Consider the following 14,540-nt stretch of genomic DNA (forward strand, 5'->3'; position numbering starts at 1 on the left):
AAAAACTCTGCCCCTGTCCCCAACCCCACCCCCCAAAAGAATCAGCCACTTCCCTACCTGGTGCCTGAAGTGAATGAGTGGGACGCCGGGGAAGGTGAGCAGATTCCTCAGCAGCTGCGGCAGTGGCAGAAGCAGCCCCACCCAGAAGCTGCTTGCTGGCTGGACCAAGCCCTTCTTCCCATGAAGGTGGGAGTGAGGTGCACGGGCTAGGTGGGGTACTATTAGTTGGTGGGCACCTGTGGGCCAGATGAAATTGCCCAGTGGGCCTGCTTCAGCCCATGGGCTGTATTTTGTCTGCCCCAAGCTAGATGGACCATCAATCTGATTCAATATGACCATTCTTGTGTCCATTTACAACTTGGATCCTTAGGCTACAAATGCTACTGGTTGCAGACTACAGGAATTAGCTGACTGCTAGAAGCACTGCTGCCTTGAGCTGGAAGGAATGCTAGATATTGTAAATGGAGTCATCCCGGTTCTTTGTGTAGCATTCAAATTGCAAAATTCACAATATAACTAGAAGGCTGTTTGGGTTGGGTCCGTACTTGTACTAGACGCACTCATCCAACTCTTAATTTATGATCATTGCTGAGCTCACACAGTAAGGAAACTATGCACAGATAACCACGGGAGGATGAAGAAAGATACACGGAGCATTTGTAGCCAGAAATATCAAGCACTCATTTGTCAGGACTGCCTTTGTTTAAAAATAGGAACATTTATTCCTTGATTCTTCTTATTCATCTCCGTAAGTGGGTAGTTAGTGGTCACTAATATTTACAGTAAGGTAAAGAACCTATGATTGAGGTTAAAGCAGATTCAGACCTGATTCTTTTATCATTGGATTGGCTTTCATGAAATTCAACTTGGATTGAATTTAGCTTGGTTTGGGGCAGGGGCTATGAATCCTTTCTGCTTGCATGGCATTTAGCACCATGAGGGTCCATTCTGTGACAGGCGCTACTGCAAAACACACAATAACAGTGGTGTTTTCAGGTATAGACTTATTTCAAAATGTCTCCCTCCATGACATGAGACATCTTGCAAAGTTAATCTTGAAAATCAGCAATTTGTGTTAGAATAAGTCCTGTGGTCTGAAGCCTCCCTAAAGTAGGGAGACTGTGACTGAGACTCTGTCAATGAACAGGGAAGCATGCAGCTCACTGCTGCTGAGCTACTCCAGGGGGGCAGAAGGTATAGAAGGAAAGGTGCTCATCAACAGATGCCAAAGGAGAGCTAAGAGATTGGATCAGGACTCTTTGGTTACATCAGTGGTTCTCAGTCTTTTAAAACTCAAGGCACCCCTCATTATACTAGAGGAACCCATCCATAACTTTAGTGAATTGCGAAGCACCTTATTTCAAAAATGAATTTATTCATTATAGCACTTAACTCCTTGCAGAGGGAGCATGCGGTATGGGTGGGGAAGCAGCTCGGCAGGAAGAGCCTGACCATTCTTATCTCTTCATGCTTCATTTATCTCCTCACATTTCCTGTGGCACTTTTCAAGGGATCTTGAGGCACCCCAAGGTGCCCTGGCAACTTGGTTGAGAATCACGGGTAGTTTTGGGCATATTATCAAAAGTCAGTTAAGGTTGGGGATTATACAATCTTATTATCCCTGCTGGCCAATGGAAGGGGAAGAGAATTGAACTAAAAGTGCCTAAGGTGAGGAGTCACATTAATGGACAGCTCGGTGTGCAGGGTGGAGTAGTGGAGTCAAGATAAAATTAGGAAAAGCAGCTTTTGCTGTCTGGTGTTTGTGTATCTTTGCTTAGTGTCCTACTAATCCCTCTTTGAGGAGTTTGGAGAGATAATGTTTGCAGTAATGCTGAGGTGGAAACTGTAGAGGCCACAAGCACAGATAACGAAAACTGAATGCCAATGAAGGCCCTGAGCTGAACAATCGATAAAAGTGGTAATCACAATTTGCAGTATATCCTTTTGGGCAGAACAGACTGTATTTCCCTTAGCAGGAGAAGATAACTTTGTCTTAACTCTGGGCTCCTTGCTCCATTCACTGATGGGTATCAGTAACAATCTCTCTACTTCTGGGAGGCTTCAGGCCACAGGACTTACTCTAACGTTAATGATGGATCTGCAAGATTGGCTATGCAAGATGTCTCATGTCATGGAGAAAGATAACTAGAGGATTACTTTGAAGTAGATATACACCTGAAAATATGTTCTTATGACTATGAAGTAGCTGTTGCCAGAATGTGAATGGAAGACTGAGGTTAACACTATTGCCACCCAGAACCAGACCGGAACTACTTCCAGTCCACTTTCAGGTTTGCTACTGAGTGCATTGGGCACCCCTCCCTCCCACACACCTCCCCAGCTCAGTGATTGGCAGTGGGGGGACCCCGGGTGTCCCCCCAGACCCAGGAGGCACCAGTTGCTGAGCTGGGGGGGCACTACTGCTTGCTCTCCAGAGGACCTGGAAGTGGACGGGAAGTGCTTCTGGTCCACTTCTGAGTCTGCTGCTGAGTGTGCTGGGGAGCCCCCTGCACTCCCATGGGACGCTCCATCCGCCCCAGCATCACAGCATTCACGAGCCGTGCCTGGTACCTCAAGGTATGTAGAAAAAACATTTAAAGCTGTGTCTATGTCTGAATCACTGAATCTTTCCACATCTCTCCAAATTGATTCAGAGAGATTAAAGGGTCTCCAGATTCAATTTGGATTCAGAGATTCAGCCACCGAATTGTGCCAAATCTCTGCCAAATCAAATCAGGGACCGAAACTTTGCACAGCCCTAGTAATGATTACCTTTCTGGCTGCTATGTTGGATATTACATTTTCCCTAGTTTCTGGGAAGGCTTGAGATACAGTTCCAGAAGGAGCTCCTCGGTACCTAAATTCTATCGTCTTTGCTGAGGATAATTGCTGGCAGAAGGGTTTCATTACCATGACAAAGCCTCAATACTTTTCTGTGAGATGCAAAGGCCATAAGTCCATTTTTTATCAGTATTTAGAAAACAAAGATGTTATTGGGCACATCTACATGTGCCCCTGACTCCACAGTTGGTACTGCACAAGTATTAAATGGCTGCGCAATACCTACTGGTACTGCACAGTCCCAGCAGCACACAGGTTGTTTCCAACTGTATGTCGCCATAGCAACAAGCTACTGCACAGTAGCTTGTTGCTATGGTGATGGTGGCATCATGGTTAGTGCCCTCTGATGCTACGTCACTGTAGTGATGAGCTACGTTGCTGTTGCTTATTGCTATAGCGATGTAGCATCTCATGTAGATGTGCCCTCTTTATATATTCCACCTTCAAGTATTTTATCCATCACAAGTTAATCTTGAAATTAATCTTGAAATGCTGGCGTCATCCCACCCTATCTCATTAGCGTCCATGGATAAATCCCAGCTCCAGGTTCCTTCTAAATTTCCTTCTGGTGCAACGTGCATGGAAAGTTTTGTCTCTTTATACAAAAGTTGCCAAGGACTTCTCTTCATTAGTCAGCTGCTTGTACTTTTGTGTTGATGCTGGTAAAGTGCTGTGCATCAGAGCTGTAACAGGGCAGTGATCTGCCTTGGGTGGCAATGGTGTACAGCACAGTGGATGCTGCTGGGCTACTGGCAGTGGCAGTGTGGCCAGCCCATAGCTACTATTTTTTGCGCCTCTCTAAATAGGTGCCTGGGACTGCTGCCTCAGCTATGCTAGTGGTGTATATTAAAATGTGTGACACGGACCGTTGCTGGTTTATTTCTAACCCCAGTCTCCAGGATACAGGTCAGGATTATGGCCTGCCACATGAGAGAAGTCATTATAACACTGATGTTTTACCTTTATAAAATCAAATCTAATATCAATAAAGTGTCCTGCACACTTACAATAGCAGCTAATTCCACGATATTTCAGATAATAAATTGGCTGGGGAAGGAAGAATTATCTACTCTGTTTGCATTGAACCCAGCATGATAACATGTTGAATTCACAAAATAAATGTTGATAATAATAAAGAGCCAAGATTGCAATCAGCCTCTACGATCAGGACCTGTTTTTCAACACCTGTTACTTTGGCTTGGAAAACTGGTTTGGTCTGAAACCTGCTAAGCTCACTCTGAATGCAAAGGAAAAAATTTCCTCCAAGTTGGAGGGGAAAGGGGAAAGCCTTTTTGAGTTACAGATTAGTAAATATATCCTGATTTCATTCTTTTTTGCTGTTATTTTATATTTTAGGTTCTTTTTACATGAAATAACTTACTACACTCTCAATCTTAAAAATTCATATACTGTATATATAGGAAGAATGTAGGTTGCAATTAAGTTTATAGCACTTTCATTTGGTGCATAAAAATCAAACCCAGGAAAGACTTTGTTATTCTGATTGAATGAAAGGTTATGTTCTGATGAAATACATGGCACTGTTAATCTGATGAGAATAATGCTTTGTGCCCAGTGCAACTTTTATGATGTCCTTAAATATCAGTTCCTTTGTTTTTTAATTCTTGGTTTTTCTGGAGGATGGAAAAGATCAGCATGTTTCCCTCTTACAAATCGCAGTGGGTGGAAAACAGGAATGCCATTTCATGAAAAATAGGGAGGCTTGGGATTTTATCTTGATTCCATTTTGCAATGAGAGCTCTTTGCAAATTTGTCATTAAAAAGTGTTTAGCCCACAGCCTGGTTGTTAGGGCAGGCACCCATGAGACACCCAGGCTGAAGACCATGCTCTGAATTAGGCATATCATGGTAATTCCTAACTTGAGATACCTTCTTGATGAAAATTTCTTTGAAACAGATACTTAACCCCCCCCCCCCCCAAACAAGAACAAAATCAGTTCTTATAAATGGCTTTGTTGCACTTGGAATCTAGAAAGGTTCAATGGATTTTTCTTGTTCAGTAAGGATAAGCCAGCAACCAAACAGAGTGGTGCATTGAGAAACTTGGGGGAAATTAAGACAGCAAACACAATGTTGCAGTACAGGTGCCTCGTTATTCTTTATTAAATATTTTGTATTCTGTAGTATCAGGTAAAACACTCTTTCATTTGTATGCAGGGGAAACATTGGCACTTATAAAGTCTCCCCACACATGCTCTATGTACCCAGCCACTGATTACAACCCTCCAATTTTTTTTTTCTTGCAGGAAAAATCTTGTGTCCCATTTCAGAAGCCAGAATACCTGGGCATATACCTCAGCCATGGCAGCCGTGCCCTTGCTGTAAAGCCCTGTAACTCTGGGCAGCAGATGTCTGCTCCTGAATGTTTGGTGCTTTGTTTTTTTTTTTGTACTTCATCACCAGATATTTTTAGTTGCTAAATGTTGCCAAGACAGCTTTTTCAATTAGAAAAGTGACAAACTCTGCAAAATGAATTCCGGCACTTGGAGAACATCAGCATCAATCTCCAAAGCTTGCTTACTGACACTGCCGGATGGACTTGTTTTTCTTAAGCTGAATGCTGTGACCTATTTGTCTCCAGAAGGAAAAATAAAAATGTTCCCATTTCAACAAATTGTTCTTGCAACAACCCCCATGAAGAAGCATGCACCCAATTTCAATTCCCAGAATCAAATATCCTAGTATTAGTGAGAAACACAGGCATGGATTTAAATCTCTAGTGTGAAGTATTGCTCAGTGAAGGGGTAAGTACTGCCCGTATTTTGGGGAGAACGAAGAAACAGGGGCATCTCAAGATAGGTGCATACCATTCATGTAACTGGCTTAATTTAATGAAGACTTAAATGGGAGTGAAAAGTGCTAGGCACCTCTGAAATTCAGGCCACATACTTTAGATTCCTAAATATGGATCCCTGAGCCTAATTTGAGGCACTCAATTTTGAAAATTTTCAGCTATGGCGCTCCTGGGCAAATAAAATGACAGCAGCAAAACCCAGATTCTAATGCAGAAGCCGTTATTTGTGCAGCAGAAAGTATAAGAAATTTAACGTATTTAGTTTATCCAAGAGAAGGTGAAGAGGCACTTCCACCAGGAAGAGATTTTCTGAGAATAACAGATTTTTTGACATCACACTCCTGGAAAAAGGTGCTATGTTTTACCAGTGGAGGTAACTGCCCTGGTTAGAACAACTTGCCTAGGAAAAGGGCAGCTTCTCCATAGCATGGAGGCTTTAAATACCTTTTTAAAAGGTATCCTATATCTCAAACATAATTTGGCTTGATACAGGAATCACTGGGTGATAGTCTATGACCTGTTTTGAGTCTGTTGTAGCTCAGACTGGAGGATCAAAAAAGTTCCTCCTCATCTGCGCATTGCTTCAGGTGATGAGCAGGGGGCACCTAGATGCTGTCCTCCCACACCACCATCACTACCCAAAGAACTAAGAATATAAGCCGCTGTTCCCAACTCCAAGCCGGTACTAAATCCATTAGATCAGAAGCCGTGATCATGGTAAGTTTTAATCCACTAAATACCATTTTTTTTTAAAAACATAAGGAATCTAACAGGGTGACTTCAGTTTTCATTATGTATGGATCTCTACCATTAATACTCATTTGGGATAAAGCCCTGAACCTCACTATTTAAAACCAGAAGCCCTGTACTGCTTAAGATGAAGGTACAGCCGTGTTTGCTATGAGCAATAGAAGGCTTTATTTTAATTTCTCACTAAAGAGGGTACCAGGCTGACCAGATGCTATTACAATACAGTGTGTCTGAATAGTAGTAGTACAGATGGTCAAATATGTAGCGGAGAACTGCTGCACCTTTCCATCCTCAAGTGACCGTGCAGTTAGATGGCTGAACCATATCGGTACCAGTTGGGATAGCATGCAGGAGATGGCCCACCATAGAGGGACACATCATCCATATCCAAAGCGATACAATTAACACGGGACAGGTTCACCCAAAGTGAGCCTGAGTTTTATGCTGAGGTTGTGTTGAGAGACCTGGATTAAATTTAAAGTAAATCTGGTAGAATTTATGGGCTTTGATTGAATCCAGGGAAAAGCATAATGGTTTCCTTTGGGGTTGTCTTTGCTCTTAGGTTCATTTACACCAGTGCCATGTTGTTAAGAGATTTGGTGGGAGTAGGAAGTACACTAGCAGCTGGATCCAGTTGAGGTTTTGAGCTCTGAGAAAAGTGCCACAAATGCCTGTCTGCTGAATATCCTCACGTCACATCTCTATGTTAGCAGCCTGTATGTCTAATAAAGTGCCGGATATCAGACCAGGGGGATCCGGGTATCATAACTAGAAACTCAACACATTCAAGCCAGGCAAAGGAAAAATTGGATAAAATACAATAGCTGCACACATCCCTCACGTGAAATAAAATTGCTGAAATTGCTGAGCTTTGTGCATCCCTTGCTGGGAAGCAACTGATGTAGGTAACAGATGTTGATGTGGTTGTAGTAGCTGGAAGCCAGTACATTTTGAAATATAACTACATGAAATTGCTTTAAAAGAGTAAGCAGGTGTCCCATGAGAGTATCACACTCCTAATGGATTATCAAAATCTGGGAAGCTAATCTCAGCTACTTTCCTCAGGATGACCCCAGCATTGCTAGGCTCTCAACATGGTCCCTGAGACGATGGAAGAACCACAGAAGATAGACTTTCATAGAATTACAGGAAAAACAGGGGTGGAAGGGACTTTTAGAGGTCGCCTTGCCTGAACCCCTGCTCAAAGCAGGATCACCCCTAAGACATCCCAGACAAATGTTTGTCTAACCTGCATGTAAAAACGTTCAATGATGGAGATCCCACAACTTCTCTAGGTAATTTGTTCCACCCTGTAACTACCCTCGGAGTTATAAAGTTTCTTGTAGCATCTGACATGTCTTCTTTTTTGCAATTTAAGACCATTACTTATTTGTATCATGATGGATATTGAGAACAATTGATTGTCATCTCCTCTACAACAGCCCTATTTTATTTGAGAACTGTTATCATATCCGCTCCACTTTCCCATCACAGTCTTCTCTTCTCTAGACTTAGTAATCCCAGTTTTTCCAACTTTTCTTCATGTTCTATTTTCTGGATCTCCAGGATTTTTGTTGCTGTCCTCTGGACACTTTCCATTCAGTCCACAGCTTCCTTGAACTGTGGTGCCCCAAAATTAGGCATAATGTTCCTGATGAGGCCTCTCAAGTGATAAATGGAGCAGATGAATTGCTTTCTATGACTTGCATGCAACCCTCCTTTCAAAGCATTCCAGTATTTTATTTCCTTTCTTTCAGAAATATCGTGCTGTTCACTCACAATTAACTTGTGATCCATTGTCATTCCCAGGTCCTTTCCTGCTTATTGTAGCTTAGTCAGTCCGTCGTCGTTTTGCATTTATGCATTTGATCATTCCATTTTAAGTACAGTGCTTTTTTTTGGTTCCTTATTGAATTTTATCTTGTTTCTGTTAGACCTTTCTCTCTCTCCCCACCTAATTGTATCAGGGAGGAAGTACATTTTAATGGGGAGGAAGAACTGCTAGCAGGTATGGTGCGAGTTCAAACAGTTTTTTCACAGATGGAGCTTCTTAACGCAGCCTTTATTTTTTTAAATTCTTATTGAGAAATACACCTTGAAATGTTAAAGATCCCTTTAGAGGTATCCCAGCAGCAAGGCAGTAAGGGTGAGCAAATCCTTTGATGTTTGGTACCCGGTCTCCAATACGAAGTTCCTTGACTACCCGTGTACCTGGACTTCCTCCCTGATGTTACAGGGATGGACTCTTGAAGTATAGATATCCTTGGAGCTAGTTGTAGGGAACCAGACAAACCTTCCCTTCCCTCTCCAACCTAGAGATAAGCCCTTGGTATTGGCGTGTCCCTCAGCACAAAGAAGAGGTAGGAACTGGTTGTAATAAAAATGCGATGTTCTTTACTGAAACGAGCAGACAAAGTCCCATCCTATGCGTCTCTCATTCTTCTAGGCTAAGTACCAGTAAAATAGTCTGTGTTGCCTATGTCATGACTACGCGCCCGTGGAAGTGACCTCGCCACAGAGTCCTTGTAGGACTGTTTCATTGATAGTGCAATGTCCGTCTTGCCCTCTGCACTCTGTGGACTGTTTCCAAATCTGAAAACAGCAATTTAGCACTCCCGTTCACATTGGGATACACCAGCATTGAGTGGTAAAAGTTAACCGTCAGTTTATTTGTGACTATTCATATGTCGCTAAGGACTATTTCCTGATAATCAACATGCACATAGACTCATAGGATCTTCAAACAGAAGAATAAAGTAAGTTTTCAGTGCTGGGCATGAGGCCCCCTGTCTATTCCTGATCAAGGAAATTGTGCATCATATGATTCCTGCCTACTGTTCTGCTCTGGAATATGCACAGTGCAAGGGGGTTCTGTACTAACAGCACAAAACCGTGACAGTGAAGGACGATACAAACACTTCAACATATTACAAGATAAGTTAATAGATATGGGAAGAGAAAAATCAAAATGCTTGCCATCTGCATACCTAGCACTAGTTTAACAATTCCAGTCATTCAGGAACATTTTAGTTAAACAAATAAGTCCAGATGCCACAATTATTGAGCAGTTTAGCTTCCTTTAACTCCAGCAAGAGTTGAGGGCACTTGGCATCTTCCAAAAGAAACTGTGCATCTCTGGATTGGCTTCATGGACTGTGATATTGTGGAAAGATTAACTTTAAACACCCTAACATGGATCTCATCTCTTTCTGTACAAAGAAAGCTTAAATTAGAGCAAACCCTTCGGCCAGTCCCCAGAGTCGCAGCTGACTGCCTCTTAAGCATCTGTTTTTTCCATCTCAGCGTAACCCTACTAAAGGTTTGTATCTCCATCAATTGGCATCCTAGTTAGTCATATGGAGGAGAGTTGCAAGGACTTCAAGAAATATAAGGGCGATCACGAGAAATCCTATAGGGTCAGAGGCTTGGTTAAATTTTGGATAATTATAGAAAAATGGTGGTGCCTATGAAGGACAACAGCTAAACCTTGTGCTTCTATGGAACCTGTCAGCCCAGATTTCAGTAATCAGGTGCTGAGTACTTTGAAAATCAGGTTCCCATTAAAAGTCTCAATCTGGGCATTCAAAAAACAAAGGCCTGAGTAATCACATGGTGCTTTTGAAAACATGGCATCTCACTGTCTGATGTTCTGTCATATATAACTTATGCAAAAGGGTTTCTTGGCAATGCATCTCTGGATACAACTATCTCATTCCATTTGTGCACTACGTTATTTATGAAGCAAATACTACGTTTTCAGAGAATCCCAAGAACAAACTTTGCCTTACATTATCTTTGTGAAAACCCTCTGTAGTCTATGACAGTGAATGGGAGTAAATATAACAGAATTTAGCCCATAGAAGTGAAATACTTATATGCAGTGTGAAGGAGAAGCCGGTTCAGCAGCAATGTTTTGATTTGGGGTAGAGTACTGGACGTATTGGACTGTTGGACAACATAGTTGAGGTATAAGGAAGCAGAGTGAAAGGGATGCATGCAGAAAGGCATAGTTGACCATTTGCATCTGTTATAATTATATCTGGACCTGGAAAACTTATTCAACCTATGGCATTGTATTGCCAGGTAGATGTTGGGAGGCTGGAGAGAGTTGACATTAGGTCCTTTTTTTTTCTGATGAAGTAACTGTAGGAATAGATTTCTAAGGAGAGATTAAAAGACCTACATTGTGTGTGTGTGTGTGTGTGTGTGTGTGCATGCGTGCATGTATAATTCTGTAAGAGGTAAGCAGGGGAAAAAGTTATGACAACACAAATGTTAGAAGGTTGTTAGTTATGAGGAAGGGAAGCACTTGGTGTGATACACACGGGCATATCTGATTTGACATCAGGAGGAATTTCTTTACGGTGAGGGTTGCCAAAATCTGGAGTGGGCTTCCAAGGGAGGTGGTGCTGTCCCCTACCTTGGAGGTGTTCGAGAAGAGATTAGATCAGCAGCTGGCTGGGGTTATTTAACCCTAGTGCTCTTTCCTGCCTAGAGCAGGAACTTGGACTTGATGATCTACAAGGTCCCTTCTGACCCTAGAAATCTATGAAATCTATGGATAATGGGATTGGATTAGGGGCAAAAAAGTGAACGTTTGATTGAATTCCAGGGAAATTCTCCTGGAAATGAGATCGACTTGGTTGATGAATAGTCTTCAACTGATGTAGTAGAAGGTCCAGCACATGGGACATTTCAAACTAGACAAAGCACTGCAAAGTATACCATAGGATCACTCTTATGTTAGCTAGGACAGGGAGCGGGCAAAATAAGAAGCCTTTCTTTGGTTAGAAAGAAATTAATCTCCCTTCCACTGGTCCATATGAAGTATTTTTTGAAGGATAAGCTACTAAAACAATCAGCTTGACGGTTTGTCATTACATTTCTACCTGGGCCGTAGCTCATTTAAAAGAAAACACGTAATAATCTTTTTGCACTGAGATGTAGAATAAAGCTGTCAGGTTTGTAACGAGCAATTTTAAGCCAGACAAGCCTACCATAGCTCTTGTTTGTACAATTATATGACAGTTCCTCTTATCTCATCACGGTGATTTGGTAGTCTCCAGTCCTTGAAGGTCCTAGATCAAGTCCTGCATGCAATGGCAGGCAGGGTATGTACAGAGTGAGTCCAGGCACTAGAAGAGACATACCACTAATTTGTTTAATCTGCTGTAGTGTCTAGCCATCAGTTGGCAGAAAGTGTAGACATGCTGTACACTTGCCACAGACTGGCTTCGAAAAAGAAAAAGCTGCTTATGTGTCTTGCAAGTGACTGGACAATTTCAATGTCTGAAAGTTGATGTATCAGCAGAACCTGTCTCCCGCAAGAGAAATTGTTTAGGACATTCCAAGGGAATGAGAAAAATCAAACAAGGGAAGATTTAGGACAGAAAAACACATTCTGAACAAGGAGTTTTTTAGGGAGTAGTCTCTGCAGAAATGGGGGAAAGTTTTAAAGTTCTTTGTGTACACATTTGCCCAATTAAAGACTGGAAGAAAATAGAGCAAAATGTTTTGGTGATTAATAAATGTGTCAAATATTTCAATTCCTAGGGGGAATAAAACTATTTGTGACCTCAGGTCGAACAGTGTTTAGTTTCAGCCAAGAAAAGCTATGGGGAGGGGAGAATTTTTGAAACAAGAAATGGAAGCATTTTAAAATAAAATATTTCACTTTGGAAATGCTCAAATGTTTCATTGTAATTGTTCCGATGCAAGGCTTTGTGATTTGCCATATATGGCTTTTTTTTTTTTTTAAAAACCCTCATATCAAATAAAAAGAAAACTGTTTACGAGTTAAGCATGACATGAACAAAAATGAAACGAACAAAAACTTGTAGTTTGGAGGAGTCAAACATAACACTTCAGTTTGGAGCAAATGAAATTCCGGGGTTTTTTCTTAACAAAAAATGTGCTTTGGTTTAACCCAGATGAATTTTTTCCCACCAATTTCCCATTCATTTACCAAACCAAAAATTCCAAGATTTGCCCAGCTGTCCTGTCAAGTACGCTGAGAGGAATCAATCCTGCATGGGTTGGAAAAGATGACATTATAGGTCTCTTCTCTCTCTTTCACCTCTATGATTAACTTTTAGACACTCAAACTGCCTCACAGCATATGGAAAATATATGGATGGGTTTTAGTACAAGCCAGATGGCACCAGATGTGTGAACATATATAGCTTTCTAACTTCGGCTTCAGGAAAAGTAGCCTTCTGCACATTTGCCAAGGCTGCAGAGCCTTGCAAAAAAGATTTTACACAGACTGCATACGTCTCCAAGATCCCTGGTTTTATTTTGGAAATAAAACCCTGGTCTGATCTGTATGCCCCCTGATATTCATCGGCAGACCTGAATGGTGCAGGGTGGACTGCTTATAAGATGGGGGCATACTGAAGCCTTTCAAACCCCAGGTATGCATGAACATTCCCCATCCCTACCCAGACATCAAGGTGCTCTGTCTAGTGCACCCTCACACTCAAGTGGCTAGACAAAATATCTTTTAAAATGAAAAGCGGGGTGAAATCCTCTTAAATTAAACCTACAAAGTTGGTAACATAGCATACTCTACCCCCAAGTGAAGCTTCCTCCATACTGCAGATTAGGACATCAGTGACTCATCAGCACTAAACTCTACAGCCATAATCCCAACTGTGTGTTGCCCCTGCTGTCTCTCAGGGCCAGCAAAAGCTGGCAGCACTGCAGAGGAAATCCAGTAGTCTCACTCAGGGAACAGAATGCCTTACTGAACAGCTTACGAGTGGCAGTACATCCTCCCTCTATGTCTGGAATAGCAGAGTGAACTCAATAGTCTTGTAATGGGAGGGGAAAACATCACCCTTTGATGGCATGGTTATGGTTGAGTGTGCTTTAACATGTAAGAGGCAGACACTTTTATTTTGAAGCTGCATGTCCTTTATAGGTTTAGTGCAGGGGTAGGCAACCCTCAGCGTAGGAGCCGGAGCATGGCATGCAAAGACATTTTGCTTGGCACGTGTGGCTCAGGGTGAACGGTGGGGAAGCAACTGGGGCTGCTCTGCCACAACAAGGACAGGCCTCTCACAGCTCCCCTGCTATCCTCTCCGGTACATCAACATCTTCCAACTCAAGGTTATGGGTGTTTTGGGCCCAAAAATATTACAGACCCCTAGTCTAGTGCTTCTCAGATAACAGCCAGAAATTAACAACCAATTATTTCTGCTGCAGCAGTTTTGCATTTGCCTCTAAGGAGCAAAGATGTTCATCCACAGCTCTGCCTCTGGAAGAGTTGAGTCAGATGCTTATGAAGCCTGGTGGGTTTTTGGTGTTTAATGATCTATGGGGAGGAGCAGCGACGGGAGACTTGCAAGTGGACTGCAGCTATGAACTGTACAGCAGGTGGCCTCAGCGGTATGTATTTCTGGAGAGAAAGGTTGATGAGCTCAAGGTGCTATTGGGAAGGTGTTTTTGCAGAATGTATGTTTTCGGTGAGCTGAGCACACCTATTGGAAATCAAGCCAAGAATCATGCAAATGTGGCAACAGAAAAAAAATTATATATTCAAGAATGTGAAGTTAAATCTGCTAAATATGCAAAATCAATCGCCCGTTAATATGGAACAGCACTGCAAGCGATGAGCGTGTCTGCAGACTCAGAGGTACACAGAGGAACACACGTTGTTGCTTTCTAGGCCTGGGGCACAGCAGACTAAACAGAATAAAGAAAATTGTATGCATCTGGATTTCTGTAAAGCACTTGATATGGTGCCATGTGGGAAATTCTTTCCAAAGCTGGAAGAGATGGGAATTAATATAAGATGGCAGTGACCAGTGCTGAAAGAGAAGGTATCAGGCTGGAGGGAAGTTCCTTGGGATCAATCTTAAGACTGATGTTGTCTAATATTGTCATTAGTGACACCTGCATGGAAAGTGATAGTGTATTGGTGACACAATGTTAAAAGGCATCATGAGTGCAAAGGAGGTTTGGAAAAATCACACAGAAAGAGCTGGACAATGTTGGGGGTTGGGGTAACACAAATGAGATGAAATTCAATGGTGCAAATTGTGAATTCCTGAATATAGGGACTAATAACAATAATTTCCCTTCTAATAGGAGAGCTTATGGGAATCTAACGTGGGATCCCTAGCAACACACC

This window comes from Alligator mississippiensis, chromosome 3, assembly GCF_030867095.1.
Source record: "Alligator mississippiensis isolate rAllMis1 chromosome 3, rAllMis1, whole genome shotgun sequence".
NCBI lineage: Eukaryota > Metazoa > Chordata > Crocodylia > Alligatoridae > Alligator > Alligator mississippiensis.